Source organism: Periplaneta americana, chromosome 14 (genome assembly GCF_040183065.1).
Source record: "Periplaneta americana isolate PAMFEO1 chromosome 14, P.americana_PAMFEO1_priV1, whole genome shotgun sequence".
Lineage (NCBI taxonomy): Eukaryota > Metazoa > Arthropoda > Insecta > Blattodea > Blattidae > Periplaneta > Periplaneta americana.
In genome coordinates, this window is record NC_091130.1 from 117,397,914 (window position 1) to 117,420,235 (window position 22,322).

Sequence of the window (22,322 nt, forward strand, 5' to 3'; positions counted from 1 at the left end):
GACTGTACAAGTTGTTGTCTGTGCTACGCTAGCAAAATTTTGCGAAATTTTCGTACTCCCATCTCGTTCAAAGAAAAGATAGCATAAACTATTTCTTGAACCGGTAGTAATAACTGGTCCGTTGACATGTTCGCTCATAAGCCATTAACATATTGTTTTTACGTTGTGCTCATTACAAACAATACAGCAGAACTAAAGCAGAACACACCGCCATGACACAACAGTGCACGATGTTATACGTCTACTAATTCCTGCCCTATACAAGAACCAATCAGATTCACTGATGGCGGCTGATGGAGACTGCCACCACCTCTGCAAGTTGATGGCACCGGTGCGACACCGGTGGAGCATCAATGACGTCATCGGTGGAATTCGTAACACCGTGATGCCATCGGAATGCTCACCGGTGAGATTCGGAATACGCTCTATGTTACGTGTCTGTGATGTCGCATACAGAAACGTAACCATGTCATTCAGGTACTACCATCTGGTGGTAGATGAAAGAAACGCACTGTCCGATATTACCCGGTGTCCGATACTACCCAACCCTCCCCTATGTTCGTGAACACGTTACTGCACAAAACCGGTCCTTCTCTTGTTCAGTAAAATTATAATACATTCTCAAAACGAAATATCAAAATATTACCCTATCACAGTAATACCAACCTTTACCCAATATTTATATTCCGACATCATTATCTGTGTGAAATATAATTTGCTTGATTGCGTATATCTGCGAACCTAACTTATATTAACTATTTTCAGTGACGTGGCGGGCTATACAGGCTGGCAACGTTTTCAATATTGATGCTGGAGTAATGCTGAATCACGGAATAATGAACTTTTAAATAATATTATAGGGTAAAAGTTGGTAATATCTTTTAAGACACTTACTGACAAAATGGTGCATTTGCTAGATTTTGCCTACTTTCTATAGCTATCAAAGTTTTCATAGGAGAAAAAAAACGTTCTGTGAGTCTATTATTACTTTTGCCCTATAGGCTACGTCACCCATTTCATAACCTCAGCACTTTAACATAATGAATTACCCATACAATGTTACAGTGTACCATCTCAAGGAAATAAGTTTATCAATATTAATTAATTATTACTCTCTTTCTCTTTCTTTCTTTCTTTCTCTCAGTTTAACCTCTCCCTTCTAGGTGCATTTACACGACCCACGCCACCCGGGCCTTACAGGGCCGCGACCTGTCTGGAGAGGAATTAATCTATGGATCACATACATACTTTTTTGACCACACAAGGACATGGAGGGCCTCCCCGGACGAGGGATCAGCTCAATGCCAGGGCCACCTCCGATACAACACAAACATTTAAGACATTACACATCATTCACTCACACATATGGCCGGACTTTCAAGAGGAACAATCCCGGCATTTGCTTGGAAATAACTGAGGAAACCATGGAAAACCTCAGTTAGGATTGCCGGCCCCTGGGATCGAACCCCGGACCTCCCGAATGCGAGGCCAGCCCTCTACCACGCAGCTAGCCTGCTCGGTAATTAATTATTACTAAATGACAATAATATACCAATATCTCGTTTCATCACTGCCTCTATATATCATATCCTGTTTTACTTGCTATTGACTCCATTCCATCGAGAATGCGCCCAGTCGAAGTGTTGTGGATCGCATTGCAATGTTACGAATTTCAGTTTTCACTCTGTTGTCACTCTAAGTTCATGGAATAGCTCTGCTGTGGCTGCATGGTGTAGATCATTAGCCAGTCACGTACGTGCGAGTTCCAGTCAGTCCTGGGACTTTCCATTGAAAAATACGTACTGACACTAGTTGTGGATAAGGTAGTAGTTGGGATTATTTTTTACCAGATTCTTCCGCTTCCTCTTTTGGCATCAACATAATGTGTTCCGATCTACATTCCCTTAATAATTTCATAGTTAGACAGCGGAAAAAAAGTTAAAAGTCATGTTTACGGTTTGCAAGTACTGTACGCATAGACTATGGCATGAGGTGTGCACGCTTCCCAAGTAGCTACAACACGGTACCGTCCGCAGAGAGCACCGCGCGAACACCGAAAACAACTGCCACTCTGCGTTATCAGTCAGTCCTAGTCCGTACGTGTACAGAGAACATTGAGATACGTAAACATATTCATTTGTATTCAGTTTAATAGTGTTCTTGAAAAAATATTGGTTACCCTGCAGTGTGTTCCATCAGATGTGCTTTGGTTTTTAACGAACAATTATAACAGCTAAATGAACTAGGAATCAACGCTACTGATGTGTCACACTTTAAATATGCTCCAATCACATCGTGTGATGTTGAAAGAAGTTTTTCACAACACAAACATTGTCTAGGAATTGGGAAAAACTTCACATTCGACAACTTTCGGACGTAAAGTTGTGCATTGCAATGTGAATCCGAACCAAGACGTGGGATGACATGACTATCTTCCATCTTTGGAGGTAAGTAGATAGAAATATGTGTATTTGTTTGTATATACAGTATTAATTAACGTAATACATATACTGCAACTTTATCATCAGAATTGTTCATTTGTTTCACACAAGTAGATATGACAATATGCCATTTCCAAAGACAGGATTTCCATGCAAATGCATGTTTTTATATAAGCTTGTTACAGTTCTCAAACTTTGTAAATATCCGTTTCATGGCTTAGTGATTCGAAATACTGTATGTATACTTTCTCCGTGCATATTTGCATGTTTTGGCCTTTTTAGGGATAAATTCTTGCATAATGCATCTTTTTCAGATTTCAAGTTTAATAATGCTTATTTTGAGGTTTATGTTGCGTATTACGTCCATTTTTATAGTTTCATTGCATATTTTATGTTACATCGCATGATACTGCATTTTATAAATGTTGCCTCGTAGAGTTTGGTATTTCTGAGCTTACAATATTTGAGTGTAAGCTTATGTACTGAAAAATATTCTCTTGGAACTGTTGATGACATTCAAAAGTCTTTAGGATCTGCCTATGGGGATGTGGGTACGTCAACTAAAGACAAACTGGACAAAGTCATCAGTCGAAATCCCGATTATGAATTTGTGTGTTCAGTAAAGAAATTTATTTGTGGTGAAAATATTGAAGACACAGAATTTAGCCTCACTTTGTCTCAAATTTCATCATTTAAATTCGCAACTGTCACTTCTTATGACGTAGAAAGGTCATTTTACTTATCTCTTTATTTATTTATTTATTTATTTATTTATTTATTTATTTATTTATTTATTTATTTATTTATTTATTTATTTATTTATGTATTTATTCTGGTAGAGTTAAGGCCATGAGGCCTTCTCTTCCACACTACCAGAAGTGAAATACATAATGAAACAATGACAAAAATAGAAAAGTCATACTTAAATATAATATATATATATAATATATATATACATATCATAATATATAATAACATGTAATAATATATACATTTTCTGTGTACGAAAACATTTTGACAGATAAACGCATGAACGTGACTGCTGAAAATTTGGAAAGACTGTTACTAATACTTGTGGCGTTCGAAAATAAAATGTAAGTTTCAATTTTGATAGTGCATATTTTCAGTGGTTTTTTCTTTCGTTGTGCATATTTGACTATTTGGTAGTGCATGGATGCATGCATATTATACGATTTGATACTGCATGAAAATCCTGTCTCTAACCATTAAAATAGTTACAGTGGATACAAAAAGTATTTGCATACCCTTGTTTTTCTTAATATTTAGATAAATATCAAGGAAAATTTTATAAATACAATTGTAACAGGTAACAGTAGTAATATTAAGAGCTATGTACTTGATAAGAATTGCGTACAGCTACAAATTGAAATAAGGATAAGAAAACTTTAATTTCTTGTAGTAAAAAAAGTATTTGCACATTAAAACTCTCAATGCATAAGTCCTATTTTATTGGCTAAATCGCATCAAATGAAATATTTGATATTATAGTGGGGATTAGTATGTGTATTGAAGGATAGAACACCAATAAGCTACATGAGTCCGAAAGCATAAGAGCTACTAGAGTCCATGCGGGGTAGAACTGTTTTTCAACTTTGGCAAGTCCAGAATTGCCGTAAAATTGGAAAAGATCTGTCCCTACCTTTTTCTACTGTGTTATTTGTGCAAGAAGTACGATGAGACTGGAACAACAGCCAATAAACCGCGAACAGGAAGACCAAAAATTCTTACACTTAGGGAGAAACGTCAAATAATTCACACTGTCATCAAAGATCCATTCCGAAGCGCTGTAACCTTAGCTGCTGACATTTCTACAACATCGGTCAAACAGGTTAGTCTTCAGACTATCAGGAATGTTTTGCATAGTACTAAATTCCGTGGCCGAACTCAGAGGAAAAAACCCTACTTTAGTGAAACTAATAGGAAGAAACGGCTGGATTTCGCTAAAGAATACAAAGATAAACTCCTGGAATTTTGGGACAAGTTTATTTTTTCCGACGAGGGCAAGTACAATCTATTTGGTTCTGATGAAAGAAAGTCAGTGTGGCGGAGACTTAATCAGGAACTGAAGAAGGAAAATCTTACAGTCACAGTAAAACACGGTGGCGGTCATATCTTGGTTTGGGGTTGCATGGAACCCTCTGGAGTGGGAAATTTAGCAATAATTCATGGAATAATGAATTACAGAATGTATATCGAGCTGTTGCGCCATAATTTACTTAGCGCAGAAAAATTGAAAATTATTTCCAACAAGACAACGACCCCAACCACACTGCTCAAATAATAAAGATGTGGTTGTTGTATAACACACCCAGAAGGCTTGTGACCCCACCTCAATCACCTGATCTCAATCCAATTGAGAATTTGTGGCACTTATTGGGCAAAAAAATCAGAAACACCGCATATAAAACAAGACAATCTTCATAATGCTCTTATGGAAGAATGGACTAAAATTCCTCCCGATACAACAAGAAAGTTAGTGCACTCCATGCCACGAAGACTAGAAGCCGTGGTTGAAGCCGATGGATTGCACGCAAAGTACTGAGAGAGACTTCTCTAGTTTGCTTGAGTGTATTATTTAATTTACTGCCTGTGCAAATACTTTTTTTGACATCTAAAAATGCAGTTTTTAATTTGTAATTTTATTTTGTAACTATATGCAATTTTTATTGATTATATAAGTTGTTCTTTCCATGTTGCTACTTACTAAACTTGTATTCAGAAAATCATCGTTATTCTTTCTTTGAACATTAAAAAACCAAGGGTGTGCAAATACTTTTTGTATCCACTGTATATCAACGTACACCCATTATTCAATAATTATTCCGTGTGTCAATTTACTTTTCCCCCGGCCTGTACCTGCACGCACCTCTAGTGTACCTACTGTGCTTACGTAAACAACAATCCTCTGACGAGACAAACTAGTCGCGTTGTAGTTACCTTCACATCCGAATTACTTTTTTTCCGCTGTCTACTCATAGTATTCCCCAATCGCCGACTGCCAACTTGCGGAGAGGTTCGGTCTAGAGACAAACGGGGTTGCCTGCTCTCAACCTGGATACTCAGCGACGCTTAGCATAATCAGAGCTGGTGTGAGTTGGGAAAGCGGCAGTTTAGTATCTATGACGGGTCAATTAAATCTAAATGCTCATACCGTAGAAACGGAAACATAAACAGGAAGTTTATGCAATATTATACGGAAATATTTGCAGTTGTATGTGGCGAGTTCGTTAATTGAGCGACGTGAATTACCCGATTCTCTGCGTTCCATCTCCATGACTGACTAGGTCTGAGCAGCGTGGTCGTCTGTGCGTTAGTTGAACAGGAGTTTTTCTTCGAATTGTCACTTCAGTGTCTAGGCCTACATGGTGATTTAACGTAACACATTTTATTTAAAACCCCGCCTCTGCGTTGCACTAGCACTTCCGGATTCCGCATATTAATAAGTTTCACATCTAACGACAACCAACCTTTGTTTGCCTTCTTTAAAATGTGCCATGTCGCTCTTGATGCCTCATTTTGATTACAGTGACACTCTCTACATTGACCTTAACATGAAACTGACAGACTACGGCGTGTTCATAATGCATGTGTTCGATTTATTTGCAACGTCCGTATATTTGACCGTATCACACTTTCACTAAATATGCTGTCCTGGGTCCGTCTCAAAGAGCGAAGAACTATTCACTCAGTCATGTTACTCTTCAATATTCTAACCCTAGCTACTTAGCTTCTCGTTTTCATCACCTGTCTTCATATCAAAAATAGATAATCGCCCACAACACAATATCCCACTCTCCATTCCTAAACACAGAACATCCATCCAGATTTTTCTTCCATTTTTGTTCGCCAACACTAAAATCTTTTGATCACCAGGTTAATTTATTATCGTACTCTTTTTATTGTTGATTCTATTTAAATTTCGTATTTTTTTTATTACATTCCATATGTTGTATCCTTAACTGAGTTGCTTTTATTATATTCCAATTTTTAGATCTTTACTTTCTTTTTTTTCTATTATGGTATTATTTTTATATTGTTTAGTGTCGATTTTATTATGCTATTACTTTTTGTAATACTGTATGTTAGTATCCTATTCTTTAACTTTTTGTTAAATTTTCACTCCTTGTGCACTTTGTCACCAAGTAGAGTGTAAGAGAAGGCCCTGTGGGCTTAACTCTGCCAGTATAAATAAATAAATAAATAAATAATTTTTCCCTTGAAATTATTCAAATCTGCTTCACAGGGAGCTTTACCTGAAAGACTAGATTTGCATAATATATACCTTACTGTGTACGTTAACAGAAAACCACAATTCCAAGTCACACAGAGATTGTGTGCACTTGATGTGGGTCTCTGGCGTTTCGTCAGTCCACGCGAGTTGTGTGGATATAAAGGGAAAAGTTGAGACGGTGTCGGGTGGAGTTCCCGGGTAGCTCAGTTGGTAAGAGCAGTGGTACGTTCAACCAGAGGTCCCGGGATCGATACCTGGCCCCGGAACAATTTTTCCCTTGAAATTATTCAAATCTGCTTTACAGGAGCTTTACCTGAAAGATTAGATTTGCATAATATATACCTCACTGTGTATGTTAACAGAAAACCACAATTCCAAGTCACACAGATATTGTGTGCACTCGATGTGGGTCTCTGGCGTTTCGTCAGCCCACGCGAGTTGTGTGGATATAAAGGGAAAAGTTGAGACGGTGTCGGGTGGAGTTCCCGGGTAGCTCAGTTGGTAAGAGCTCTGGTACGTTCTATGGATACCCGGCTCCGGAACAATTTTTCCCTTGAAATTATTCAGATGTTAAAGGTGTTCGAGAGAAAGGTGCTTAGGAAAATATTTGGGGCTAACAAGTATGAAGTTACAGGAGAATGGAGAAAGTTACACAACATAGAACTGCACGCATTGTATTCTTCACCTGACATAATTACGAACATTAAATCCAGACGTTTGAGATGGGCAGGGCATGTAGCAGGTATGTGTGAATCCAGAAATGTGCATGAAGTGTTAGTAGGGAGGCCGGAGGGAAAAAGACCTTTGGAGACGCCGAGACATAGATGGGAGGATAATACTAAAATGGATTTGAGGGAGGTGGGATATGATGATAGAACTGGATTAATCTTGCACAGGATAGGGACCCATGGCGGGTTTATGTGAGGGCGGCAATGAACCTGCGGGTTCCTTAAAAGCCGTAAGTAAGTAAGTACGTATTATTTATACGAGTATCTAGTCATAATAAGGACATGAGACGTGACACTACTTTTTTAAGAAAATAAATACATTTCATTGTTAAAGACCTTCACTGGCAATAATAATTCAAGGCAATCAAAGTTTCTCCAGTTGCACATTATTACAAAAATTAAAAAAAAAATAAAGTTTAGTAATAGTAATAGGCCTATTAGTTTAAGAGCCGCAATGAATGTATATTTTGAGAGCCACATGCGGCCCGCGGGTCGCGTAATGAGTACCGCTTGTCTATGCACTCTGTGCGTGAAAACGGGACACGTAAGGAGCTACCAAATGTAAACCATATACGACATTGCATAAGCTTGAAACTTGCCCATGTCCTTTTCGCTTACATCGCTTCATAAACAAACACACGTGCATCAGTGATGGATTTTAGCCGACCAGCGAGAGCCGGAAGCTATGATGCCTGCCTTATACCATCCGTCACTCAGTAATGCTTGCCTTCCTAGCTACTCGAATCGGTCCGAAACATAACTGTCTCTACCCAGGAAGGTGGAGTGGGAAGTTTAAGGATAGTCTTCCAGACCTGCTCTAGCCACAGTCGAAACCTCAAAGTTCATATGCGGTATCCAACAAGCATCAGTGAAACAATGAAGAAATAACCTACGTGACATGGAACCAGGAAGGAAACGTTTCTGGTACCACATCGCAGCACTTTCCTACTTAAGTTAAAAAAGTAGCATTCAGTTGCATTTGTTTCCGATGTTATCGTAATTCTATAAGAGCAGAGGTCTCCAAAAAGCGTATACTCATTCGTGATCCCGATGCTGCCCGCCGAACACAGCGTGCTGTAAAGCTAGAGACTCGTACCTCAGCAGATGGGAGCGGTCAGTGGGGGATTGCGGCAACGATCTGCTTATGTTTACAAATAATAACATCGAAAGGATAAGAAATATCATACGTTTGTATATTATTTTGACATACAGGAAAATGTTCATTTACTCCTCGGATGAAATTGGCTAGGTGAGCTTTGTCATTTCTATCTGTGCTTTCGTCCAATGCTACAGACTAGTTAATTGTGGTTTCGACTTCAGATTCAATTACATTTGCAATCTTGCAAATCCTTCTCTGAACTGTGTTTGGAGACAATTTAATTTTCTTAAACTTCTGACTTTGTTCTGGACACAGTATTTTAGTAACGACCTGTATGCACGATTTTACAAATGCTCATTCTGCAAAGGGTTTCATTGATTTTCTATTATTCCAAGTCAGAATATAGCTAGCAAGAATTTTTTTTTTTTTTTTTTTTTTTTTTTTTTTTTTTTTTTTTTTTTTTTTTTTTTTAGACTGAGGATACGTGTGTGATTTATGCTTGTATGTTCTTGTTTCAAATTTATCAAAACATTTGTACGTATTTCACCTAAAATGAAACGAAAAGCTGTAAGTATATCATGAGAAATTGAGTGTAAACGTATTGTAATATACTGATTATTAAGTATAACCAACAGTTATACAGACGTCCCAAAATAAATTATTTTCACATGTCCAGCATACCTGTAATTGTATGATATTCTTTGCGACGAGTCGAGTAGTGTCTTCGCATGTTGAATTTTAACACTCTTAAGAATTTTCGAACAAATTGAACATGTCATATTCTCCCCACTAATACAAAAAAATATTTCTCTTCCTATTCACCCTTGAATGTACTACGTCCATGATTAGAAGACATTGTGAAACGGTGGAACACTCCGACCAACACAATGATAATGGCAGTCCGCCACTGCTCTTCGTTTGCGCATAAACAATGAGTACAGTAAAGGTGGGGATGGGTGATGCGAAGGCGCTCATTACGTATTGGCTTCGGTTCCGTTCAGGGGGCTTACTCGCGAGTACGCTTTTGGAGACGTCTGTATAAGAGGATAGGCCTATTATGCTCTGAAACTGAGGATTTCCTCAAGTTTTTACTACACTGCGCCGTAGAGGCATATACTGAATATTCTGTGAACTATATCTGGGGAGAATAGGCCTACTACAGTGGAGTCCAATCTCCTGACGTTTCGCGAGAACCAATAACATACAAGCGCGACGTTGTCAAACCTACAGAGCGGGTGATGCATGCTCCGTGGAACTCGTCCGATGGGCGCCTGGTGTTGAAAACAGGATCTGTTCTCAATAACAAAAACGTGCAATACAATAATAAATAAATTTACTCATACAATAATAAATAATGTATTAAACAATCATACCTTTAAATTGATGTTTCCAATTCCAGGAAAAAAGCCAATGGTGTTTTCGAAGTCATTTAAATTCGTCACACTTTTACTTACTTACAAATGGTTTCTAAGGAACCCGCAGGGTCATTGCCGCCATCACATAAGCCCGTCATCGGTCCCTACCCTGTGCAAGATTAATCCAGTCTCTATCATCATGTGTATGTGTATGTATTTAATCACACTGCAATGGGTATATACCCGGTGGCAGTGGTCATCATATCCCACTTCCCTCATATCCATTTTAATATCCTCCCATCTACGTCTCGGCCTCCCCAGAGGTCTTTTTCCCTCCCGTCTCCCAACTAACACTCTATATGCATTTCTAGATTCGTCCATACCTGCTACATGCCCTGCCTATCTCAAACGTCTAGATTTAATGTTCCTAATTATGTCAGGTTAAGAATATAATGCGTGCAGTTCTGCGTTGTGTAACTTTCTCCATTCTCCTGTAACTTCATCTCTCTTAGCCCCAAATATTTTCCTAAGGATCTTATTCTCAAATACCCTTAATCTCTGTTCCTCTCTCAAAGTGACAGTCCAGCTTCACAACCAATCAGAACAACCTCTAAGAAGGATAAATCTCCAATTTTTATGTTTCCATTTCGTACAATATTCTCGTCACGAGACATAATCATATAATTTGTCTTTTCGGGATTCACTTCCAAACCTATCACTTTACTTGCTTCAAGTAAAATTTCCGTGTTTTGTCTAATCGTTTCTGGATTTTCTCCTAACATATTCACGTCATTCTCACAGACAAGAAGCTGATGTAACCCGTTCAATTCCAAACCCTCTCTGTTATCCTGAAATTTCCTAATGGCATATTCTAGAGCGAAGTTAAAAAGTAAAGGTGATAGTGCATCTCCTTGCTTTAGCCCGCAGTGAATTGGAAAAGCATCACATAGAAATTGGCCTATACGGACTCTGCTGTAAGTTTCACTAAGACATATTTTAATTAATCGAACTAGTTTCTTGGGGATACCAAATTCAATAAGAATATTATATACAACTTCTCTCTTAACCGAGTCATATGCCTTTTTGAAATCTATAAATAACTGATGTACTGTACTCTTATACTCCCATTTTTTCTCCAATATCTGTCGAATACAAAAAATCTGATCAATAATCGATCTGTTACGCCTAAAACAGCATTATGATCCCCAATAATTTCATCTACGTATGGAGTTAATATTCTCAAAAGAATAAGAGTATATTAATATGTTTTCTAGGAGAGACGAAAAATTTCTTAGCACCTTGTGTTTCCGCTTTTTGCACTTCTCTGTATGGTTGATACTATGTCTATTAAACCACCTCGGCAGTTAGTTCTTGACAGAAGAGTAAAGATTTTTACGGTTTTCTTCGGACGAATATTTTCTGTAGAAATATTATAGACATTAAATATAATTTTCTGAACTTTGCTACTATATCCACTGGATCTATTACTTTCATTAGTACTAGCCTTGCTGAATGTCATAATTGAATTTAATACTACTAATAAAGAAATAAAGTAATCGACTGATAAGAACACAGAAAATGTTTATTGCAAATGAATTATTGATTTCACTGACAGACACAAAGCACTTCGAATCAGTGTTGCCAACACGGTGGTTTTACCACTAAATCCAGTTTTTTCCTCTCTCTGTCGGCGGGGAAAAATTATTGAACGGTGGGCAGTGGGAAATCTAGTTTTCTTTTCGCGCTCAGGTCAGTGGGAATTTGTTTCTTCTTTAAACAACTAAACTCGAGTTTGTCCTGTGTTACCATTCCTCTCGTCTGTAGTGAAGGAGGAGCCCCGAATCATACATAAAACGTGGAGACACCACACCATGTTTTAAGTGTTTTTTTTTTTTTTTTTTTGGTGTGAGGTTTTGGAGTATAAAGATGCTTCGGATATGAACATTTCAAAGAATTAGGGAGTTCGCCCTTTCTATGCTCTGTCTTTCCTGGTCAAATGCAGAAATAGAAAGACTATTTAGCCAGACGAATATAATTAAAACAAAAATTAGAAATAGACTGGAGACAAAGGTATCACGGTCAATTTTGACAATTAAGGCTGCATTGAGACGGTGTGGTAAATGTGTCCATGATTTTGACTTGCCTGAACACATTGATAAATAAATCGGAACAATGGAAACATACAAACCAGAAATTGCAGGTGCTTCAACTTCCACAACTACGACTGAAGAAGAAGAGGAAGAAGAAGAAGAAGAAGAAGAAGAAGTAGAAGAAGAAGACGATAATGATTATGTAGAATATTTTCTTTTGTAATTTGGTAAGTATTTAATAATTATTTATACTTATTATTATTCATAAATCTTGATTACACAACTTTTAACACTGTATCACTTCGGAATATGTATGACAAGAACTTTCTTGTGTTAAATTTTAACGTACCTTGTTAACATGTTTCGACCTATTTTGGGTCGTCTTCAGAACTGGTCGTTGTTGGTCTTGGCGCCTCTTGTTTCCTGTGGGGGTGCGTTCGTAATGTAGAGTCAAAGAGTCTATGTGTTTTGAAATTGAGTTGTGTGTTGAGAATATCGTTGGGGTGTGTTTTCGTGTGTCTCTATATTTCATATTGTTCTAGTGTGTTGAGTTTCTGGCTTTTTGGTTGAATGTGCAGTATTTCCATGTCTGTGTTGATGTCTCTGTAGGTGTGGTTGGCATTTGTGATGTGTTCTGCATATGTGGAGGTGTTTTGCAATTTTGTTATGGCCGTGATGTGTTCTTTGTAACGTGTTTGAAATGATCTGCCTGTATGTCCTATGTAGAAGTTGTTGCAGGTGTTACATTTGAGTTTGTATACGCCTGTGTGGTTGTATTTGTTTGTTTGTGTTGTTTGTGTGTTGAGATGTTTTTGTAGAATGTTATTTGTTCTGTATGCCAGAAACTCAGCACCCTGGAACAATATGAAATATACAGACACACGAAAACATACCCCAACGATATTCTCAACACACAACTCAATTTCAAAACACATACACTCTTTGACTCTACACTACGAACGCACCCTCCCAGGAAACAAGAGGCGCCAAGACCAACAACGACCAGTTCTGAAGATGACCCAAAATAGGTCGAAACATGTTAACAAGGTACGTTAAAATTTAACACAAGAAAGTTCTTATTATTATTATTATTATTATTATTATTATTATTATTTTATTTTTTTTTTAATATGTAATATATATCCAAAAATCTAGCGAGTTTTATGCTATATATGTAGCGGGTTTTTTAAGCGTTTAGTGTATTTCTGCAAACTGGAGTTGGCAACACTGATTCGAATACCTACACACAATGTAAAAGGAAATTGAGCTGGCATATTCGGCCCTCGCTTCATAATTACTTTTATCTATTGTTTATAAGTCTCTGAATGGATAGGCTACTGTTTACAGTTAACAGTCTTGGTGCTTCGACAGGCTTTTTTTATCGGCACGCAGCTGTGTAAACATAATTCGTGGAAGACTATAAAAACCATGAATCAGCTGGACGCGAATAACGCATAAAATGCGAACTACTTGACGCAGAAATGAGATTCTTGTTTCTACATTATTATATATTCGGCAAAATAATGTCATTCAACCTAATCACATGTAGACACCCTGTCAGGAAGAACTTTTCCGAGCGCATGTATTATTTTTACAAGCGGCGTCAACGAATATCCATACGCGGCAACGCAGCACTGTTGCTACTGGCTATTGCCGTACAAGTAAACATGCCACAAACCCAGGAGATTTGAACCTCACTATAGTAAACCATTTAACTTATATCACTGATGAACTCTTAAGTTATTTGAACAAGTAATAACTGCTTCACTGTGTTAATATTATAATGTTTGATGTTGTGTTACCTGTAGGCTTGGAACTTTCGTAAGTAAAAATTAGACACTACAATTTCCAACTAACAACCCACATATTCCAGTGTGTATGTGTGTGTGTGTGTATATATATATATATATATATATATATATATATAACAGAATCACCTCATTTAATATGTAAAAAAATCAAGAACTTGCCAAAATGACCACAAAACAAATTGGAAAACAGTATCAATTCTTCGATGAAAGAGTAATGGAACGGAGAAAAATTCTCTCCGGCGCCGGCATTTGAACCCGGGTTTTCAGCTCTACGTGCTGACGCTTTATCCACTAAGCCACACCGGATTCCACCCCGGCGTCGGACAGAATCGTCTCAGTTTTAAGTTCCAACTCTTGGGTTCCCTCTAGTGGCCGCCGTCTGCACTACGTCATAGATATCTATGAACCCAGGACCAAAGTCCACACATGTGCTGAGGTGCACTCGTAATGAGTGACTAGTTGGCCGGGATCCGACGGAATAAGCGCCGTCTTAAATCACGAAGTGATTTACGCATATCATATATATTATTTTAATGTACCGAAGTACATATGATATTTCCATGCTGATATTCTGCGTCATCATACGATGAAAGAGTAATGGAACGGAGAAAAATTCTCTCCGGAGCCGGGATTTTTTCCATTACTCTTTCATCGTATGATGACGCAGAATATCTGCATGGAAATATTATATGTACTTCGGTACATTAAAATAATATATAGTATCAATTCTTTTATTTTAACTCATTGGAAACTAGGAACCCATCTTATTGATGTAATTACTAACCTAATATAAACTAACTTAACGTAATCTGAACTAACCCGAACTAACCTAACCTGCCTACATACAAAAAAAGATTTAGCCACTCTTCTCGGAAAAACAGAGACGTTTACATGATTTAACACCAAAGCTATTAGATCTTATCACACTTGAGGGGCTAAGGTATTTTGCATCTTTGTTGTTGTCCTCGCTTATATCTAATTTAATCTAATCTAATCTAATCTAATCTAATCTATATATCTGTCGTAGAAGTGGTCGTATAAATCTTTCTTTTTCCATTTTTCCGCCGAAACCAATGAATGACGCATCAAGTCGAACAAAGTGGACATAATACTGAATGGCGCCAAACTTAAGTCAAAATGTATAAGATGATTACAGAAAATAGATGATTCAGTAAATATTCTGTAGGCTGTGATCAAACCTGCCCTAACATGTATATTATGATTATTACACGCGTCACTCTGTTGACACATCAACGAAAATTAAATTTCTACCTTGGACATACGTAGAGTCATTTCTCCATTTTGTCACATATTGGAAGCATGTCTGTATGAGACTGTGCGGAAATATCTTCCAATCCAGACTAAATCCAACAATATAATAGGAACGAAAATCAGCTGTAAAAGTCTAATATGCCATGAAATCGACATTTTGATATTTCTGCAAATTATTTCGAGACGCGGGACGCAACGGTCAAAATCGGGACTGTAACGGAAAAAATGAGACGGTTGGCAAGCCTAGTTACTTGATTGATTATTTTTGACGTTGTTTGCGTCATCAAATAACTTAACAGTTCATCAGCAGTTACATAAGTGTTAAAAGAGTGTATCCAAGAATGAATCATTGATATGTTGAACCGGACAGGCTTATTCTAAACGCATGAAGTACTAATTAGTAACAAGTTGACGACAGCTCCACATTCCAATCGTGATTTCTGAAGACAAAGTGGGCGGCGAAAACTGTTTACTCTCTGCATTCAGGAAATCAGTGGTAATGGTGTTTAGTTTTCCAACATAATACGTTTGTTCACTTGAGACCAACGATAATTTGCGTAAGAAGGAAAAGTAGCTTGATGCTATGCTGTTCTGGCCAACAGCCCAAGATAGTGATATAGATAAATATAGAGACAGGATTTTCATTCAAATAAGCTTTCTACAGTTCTCACAATTTGTAAATATCCGTTTCATGGCTTAGTGATTCGAAATATGTATACTTTTTCTGTGCATATTTGCATGTTTTGGTCTTTTTAGTGATAAATTCATGCATAATGCTTTTTTTTAAGTTTAATAATGCATATTTTCGGTTTATGTTGCATATTACGTCCATTTTTATAGTTTCATTGCACATTTTATATTAAATCGCATGATACTGCATTTTACAAATGTTGGCTCATAGAGTTTAGTATTTCTGATCTTACAATATTTGAGTATATGTACTGAAAAATATAAGTGAAATGCTAACGGTTTCTACCTGAGGACTTTGAACCTTACCAGCTATACCTTGACCAAAACTACTTCCGACTTGACAGCTTATAGAGAAGGTGGAGCAGTGTTGTCATGTTGCCCATCTTTCGTGTAAGCGAGCGCGCTGCCGATAGAGTGCAGTAATGAACGGCTGACATGAACACATACATTTCTAACTAATTTGTTGAACACTAGGCATTAAAATTTGTGTACATATAATAATAATAATTATTATTATTATTAGTAGTAGTAGTAGTAGTAGTAGTAGTAGTAGTAGTAGTAGTAGTAGTAGTAGTAGTAGTAGTAGTAGTAGTAGTACCAGTATTCTTCAATGTAAATACCGTTAGAAAAGCGTCGAAAGGACTGTAAACTGTAAAAACAGTTTTAATTTAATACGAAGCCTCTACTTTTATGAGTGTCGGTATTCTTCAATGTAATATTGTTAGAAAGGCGTTGAAAAAATTGTAAATTGTAAAAATATTTATAATTAAAAATCTGCACGGCCTTTTTCTTTTCAAATATTGGTAACAGTGCTCTTATTAATTTTAACACAAGCAACAGTTCTCATTACGACTTGCGCCGAAGGTAAAAGAGGCCCGCCATTATCTTTTCTCCTGTCAAAATACTCTCTTACATAACACACCATCTTTCTCGCTTGACTCTTTAACGGGACACCTTGTCCAATATTCTTTGTTCTCCGCCTGCCTTTCCTTCCTCCCGACATTGCACAAGTCGCCTGTTTAGAAACTCTCGCAGAAACTAGAAAACACACACTAGTCACACACTCCACCAATGACAACCAAGATAATAGTGTAATATAATTTAAATACAATAATTATCAATACATTAAAACAATAATACAACTAAATAATATTTTTAATTCACACAAAGCACGCGTTAACCAGCCAACTCAGTCATTCCGGGCACTGCATTCATCATTAGGCCCTGGTATTCACATGCAACTTGTAAACATAGACAAGGCAACACCGTCCCGTTACCATGGTTACGCGTCTCTTGTGATTGTTGATTTGAATGGTTACCATGGTAACATGCTAAAGGCGCCATTTGTCAGGTCGGAAGTTGTTTTGGACAGACCATAATCCTCTCATTTTTATTGTCACACTGGAATTCCACACTCCTGGTCTATGTAAGTCTTATCCTGAGGCTAAAATTATTATTAGAAGGATGCCTCTTCTGCTCCCTCGCACACTTTGTAGTCTGGCGACAATAGCACTAACGTGCTTCCCCTAACATGCCTTTAATTTGGACAGGTAGATAGGCATAAGGTCTGTAGTAGGCTACATGTACAGCTGTTTTGTGAATTAGCTACTGTATTTGTGTTCTGTGATGATCTGTGAAGTGTTGTAATGCCGCCGATTAAATGTCCGACAAGAGATTTGTGGCACAGTGAATCAAGGGAAAGGAATATCTTAGAAATTTGGAAAGACTATTAGTAGTACATTGTGCCATTCGAGAATAAAATGTAAGTTTCAATTTTGATAGTGCATATTTTCAATGTTTTTTCCCTTCATTGTGCATATTTGGCCATTTGATAGTGCATGGATGCATGTATATTTTACGATTTGATAGTGCATGAAAATCCTGTCTCTGGTAATAAAGAAGTAAGTATCAAATTCCCAGACAGAAATTCCATCAAACGAATGGTAAATACTGCACACAATAGAACTAGACCTGCAATATCACAGAATTTGAATGAAGTAATTATAGTTTTCCCATATAACATGACTAAGTCAAACCATAAATTCCATCAGGAAAGAGCCTAATACTCCAGCCACTGGCCTTTACAGAGAGGCCAGCAGAAACGGGTGGGGGAAATCGAGATGAGACATAACCACTCGAACGGACAGTAGGCCTACTGCTACTATCTCAAATCATATATAGATTGCTCATTCCTATATTAAAATCGATTGCACTTTGAAGAGAACAACCGCCAGAATCGCCACCCGTCCGCCGTAAACGAACACGAGTACAGTCGCTAATGCAATTCAAATGGGAGTTATGGCGTGACCCTTATGTAATAACTAGATGACAGCATAGTAAACCTGACTAAAGTTGTTACCGTCAAAGCCTATAACGCAGAGCAATCTGGGTATGTATGATCTAGGCTACTAGCAACAAGAGAAGTACCAGAAGATTGTCCCTTTGACTTACTTTTTAGTCCTTATTTAATAAAGACGCAGGAAGTTAGTATACAGAACTAAGGGATTATTACTAAAATAATTTTCTGAAGACCGTTTTATTTACAAACGATACAGGTTCAAATACTTGGAGTGACATGAGCTGCTGTCAAGAAGTCAATATGAAAATAGCAATGGCAAAGGTAGCTTTTAATAGAAAAATGAGCAGCTTCTGCTGATCTCTGGAGAAAGAACTAAGAAAGAGACTAGTGAAGTGCTTTGTATGGAGTGTAGCATTATATAAGGCAGAAACATGGACATTACGAAGAAATGAAGAGAAGCGACTAGAAGCATTTGAAATGTGAAGTCGACCTGGTTGGCGAGTTGGTATAGCGCTGGCCTTCTATGCCCAAGGTTGCGGGTTCGATCCCGGGCCAGGTCGTTGGCATTTAAGTGTGCTTAAATGCGACAGGCTCATGTCAGTAGATTTACTGGCATGTAAAAGAACTCCTGCGGGACAAAATCCCGGCACATCCGGCGACGCTGATATAACCTCTGCAGTTGCGAGCGTCGTTAAATAAAACATAACATTTTTGGAATGTGAATAGGGAGTAGGATGGAGCGTGTAAATTGGACAGACAATAAGAAACGAAACTGTGTTGGAAAGGGTGGGTGAAGAAAGAATGATGCTAAAACTGGTCAGGAAGAGAAAAATAAATTGGCTGGGTCACTGGTTGAGAAGAAACTGCCTACTGATGGATGCACTGGAAGAGATGGTGAACGGGAGAAGAGCTCGGGACAGAAGAAGCTATCCGATTATAGACGACATCCTAGATCATATATATTACAGATCGCTCATACCTATGTTAAAATCGGTAGGAATTTAAAGAGAACAACTGCCAGAATCGCCACCCGTCCGCCGTAAACGAACACGAGATGGCAGTACCTTCCTCCTTCGATGTTTCCCTTTGTGGCGGCCTGAAATATTAAGTGTCAACATTACAGATAAATTCTGTAGAACAAATTAATACATCTATAATATTCTCTCAGCTAGCAGTGCATAATAACTGCGGATTCCCGGCCAACAAGTCACTCAGCTGAGTGCGCTCCTAGTATAATGGCAGTTGACATTGGATACACGTCAACATATATGCCTAACTTGGAGTCAGGCCACAAAGGGAAACATCGAAGGAAGAAGGTTCGGTCCGGTGCTGTGGATTGAATTCGGCGTAGCTCAGTGGTCAGAGCGCTTGGTACTTTCGATCCCCGGCGCCGGAGCGAATTTTTCTCCTAAAATATTAAGTTGTAAATTTCAGTTTAGTATCCCTTAATTCTATTATGTTTTTGGACAAGAGAAGTTTTGAAAATGTTACCTATTAATGAGCAGAGGAAACACTACTCGTTAAATAATACGGACGTAAGATTCAAGGTGTAAACTTCTGTATGTCACAGAGGACGTGACGTGATTCCAGCTCACGCGCACGTGTGAACAGTAAACACGAAACACACAGTGAATAGCTGAGTGGCTTTCCGCTAGACGTTGCTTGTCTTGGCTTGGCTTTACAAGGACTGGATCCGGGACGGGCGCTTGTCTTGGTAAATTAAATTACGACGCTCGCAACTGCCGAGGTTACATCACACTTAAACGCCAACGACCTGAGCCGGAATCACATCGGGCATTATACCGACTGCGCCACTTAGGCCGACTATTGTCTTGTTCACGAGTACTTTAGCACAGACGAGTTAATAGTAAGGTAAGTGCCCCTGATATGGCCATGCTAAGGTTTGAGAATTTTTCTAGCCGCCATTTTGAAAAAATGTAAACTACTTTTTTCTTACTCGTTCTCAGTCTAATGGACTTTCTTAAAACAATTTTCTTTCCCCATAAAAATAGCTTTAATTGTCCAAAACGTCCCAAATTCCAAAAGTGGCAATATCAGGAACATGTGCACATGATATGGCCACCCTTGTTCCATGTTCTACAAATTGTGATTGTTGTATTGTATTGTATTTATTAACTTTCCCATGGTATTCATACATGCTTACAGCTAGAATATGGAACAAGTAAAAAAACTTAATACTATTATAAAATCTTAATTTATAGTCACAGTCTAGATGAAATATATACAGACGAGATTTACAATATAGTCTACTAGTACACCACATAGTTTTAGTATCAATTTCATGAAGTGTTATTGAATGTCATGAATTCACCTACAGAATAGAAGGCGTGAGAAATTAGGTACTTCTTTAATTTGGCCCTAAATAATTTTATGTTTTGAGTTTCATTTTTTTTATATCGATAGGGAGGCTATTAAAAATTTTTACTGCCATATAACGCACCCTTTTTGATAGCACGATAGACTTGCCGATGGAGTATGAAAGTCATTTTTTGACGTGTATTTATGCTATGAACTGTTGAATTAGTTACAAAGTTTTCACGATTACATAAGAGGAAGACTATTAATGAAAAAGATATACTGACAAGCCATGGGCATTATTTGTAGTTTTTTTAAAATAGTCCTACACGATTCCCTAGATTTGGCACCTACTATTATTCTAATTACTCTTTTTTGTAATAGAAATATATTGTTACTATCTGTGGAATTTCCCCAGAATATTATTCCAAAACTCATTACCGAGTGGAAGTATGCAAAGTATATTGTTTTTAAGGTATTGATATTTACTATCTTTTGCATAGATCTAATAGCAAAACAAGCTGAATTTAGTTTGGGGGTAATTTATTTAATATGATTTTTCCAATTTAACACATTATCGATTTTTAAGCCAAGAAATTTGGTTGTTGTTGTTTCTACTAGAGATCTATTGTTAATTATTGCGCTAGAAATTTGCGACGTTGAATTTGGACAGGATTTAAATTGTTTTCAGTTTGATAGCGCAGTTGTGTTAAAATTAAATAATTTTGGTGTAAAATGAATAAAAATGACACTTAATAATCCTTGTTATAATTCAAAAGTGTAATCAAAACAGGTTTTTCCATAAAAAATTAAGTTTTTTTTCTTAAAATACAACATTTTTGCGCAATTCCAGCTATAAGGCATGTAAATTTGTCAGGTGAAAAAATAAAAGTGAAATGAACTTGATATGGCCATGGTGCATTTGATATGGCCATATCAGGAGCAGGTAAGCTTTCACAAAAATCGTTTGATTATGAAAAACTCGTAAAAGATACGCCATCAACTACAACACCAATCAACAGAACATTAAAAATTGAATGGAGTACGATGGTTTTCATGAAACAAGTCTTTGAAAAACATGCATAAAACAAAGGAGACTTACCAGAGAAAAATAAGAAGAGGTGATATGAAAACCGCAAAACAGGCAGCTGACGCCATATTTCTCAACCTGACTAGATGGAAAACGATCAAGTGACATACCAGGATGCCCTTTCACTGGATGCTGCTGCAATTTAGCGGATTTTTTTTGTTAACTAACTCACAATAGGGGGGTGACCATATCAGGAACATGGCCATAACAGGAGCACACACCTTATGTCTTATTTGAAACATAGAACGCGAGAATTTACATAGTCACTCGTAATGAGTGCACCTCTGTACATAGTGCGTTGGACATTGTGCCACTGTCACATATTCTGTGACACAGTACATGAGGGTAGGCCACCAAAGGGAAAAACTGAGACGTAGAACTTAAACTGAGGGGATTCGATCCGGCATCGGGATTGGAATCCAGTGTGGCTTAGTGGATAAAGCATCAACACGTAGAGCTGAAAACCCGGGTTCGAGTTCCTGTGCCGGAGAGAATTTTTCTGTTCTATCCATCCTTCATCAAATAATAATAATAATAATAATAATAATAATAATAATAATAATAATAGTAATGAGTTGTGTAGCCCAATTTATCCATAGTGTCGTTGCCCAGGGTGCGCCATAAGAGGCTGGTCTACGCTATACCCACGATGAAATGAGATGATGAAGATTTGTTGGGATGCCACAGGAGAAGCGAAGCTCCCGGAGAAAATGTGTTACCTTGATCACGGACTTTCACAACACAAGTTATAAACCGGGGGTATGCCGGTAATCGAACTCGGGTTCACAGGATTATAAGTTCAGCGCTCTAGCCAATAGACCACCATGGCGACTGGTATAATTAATATAAAGCAATGGATATTCGTTCCGAAAAACCATT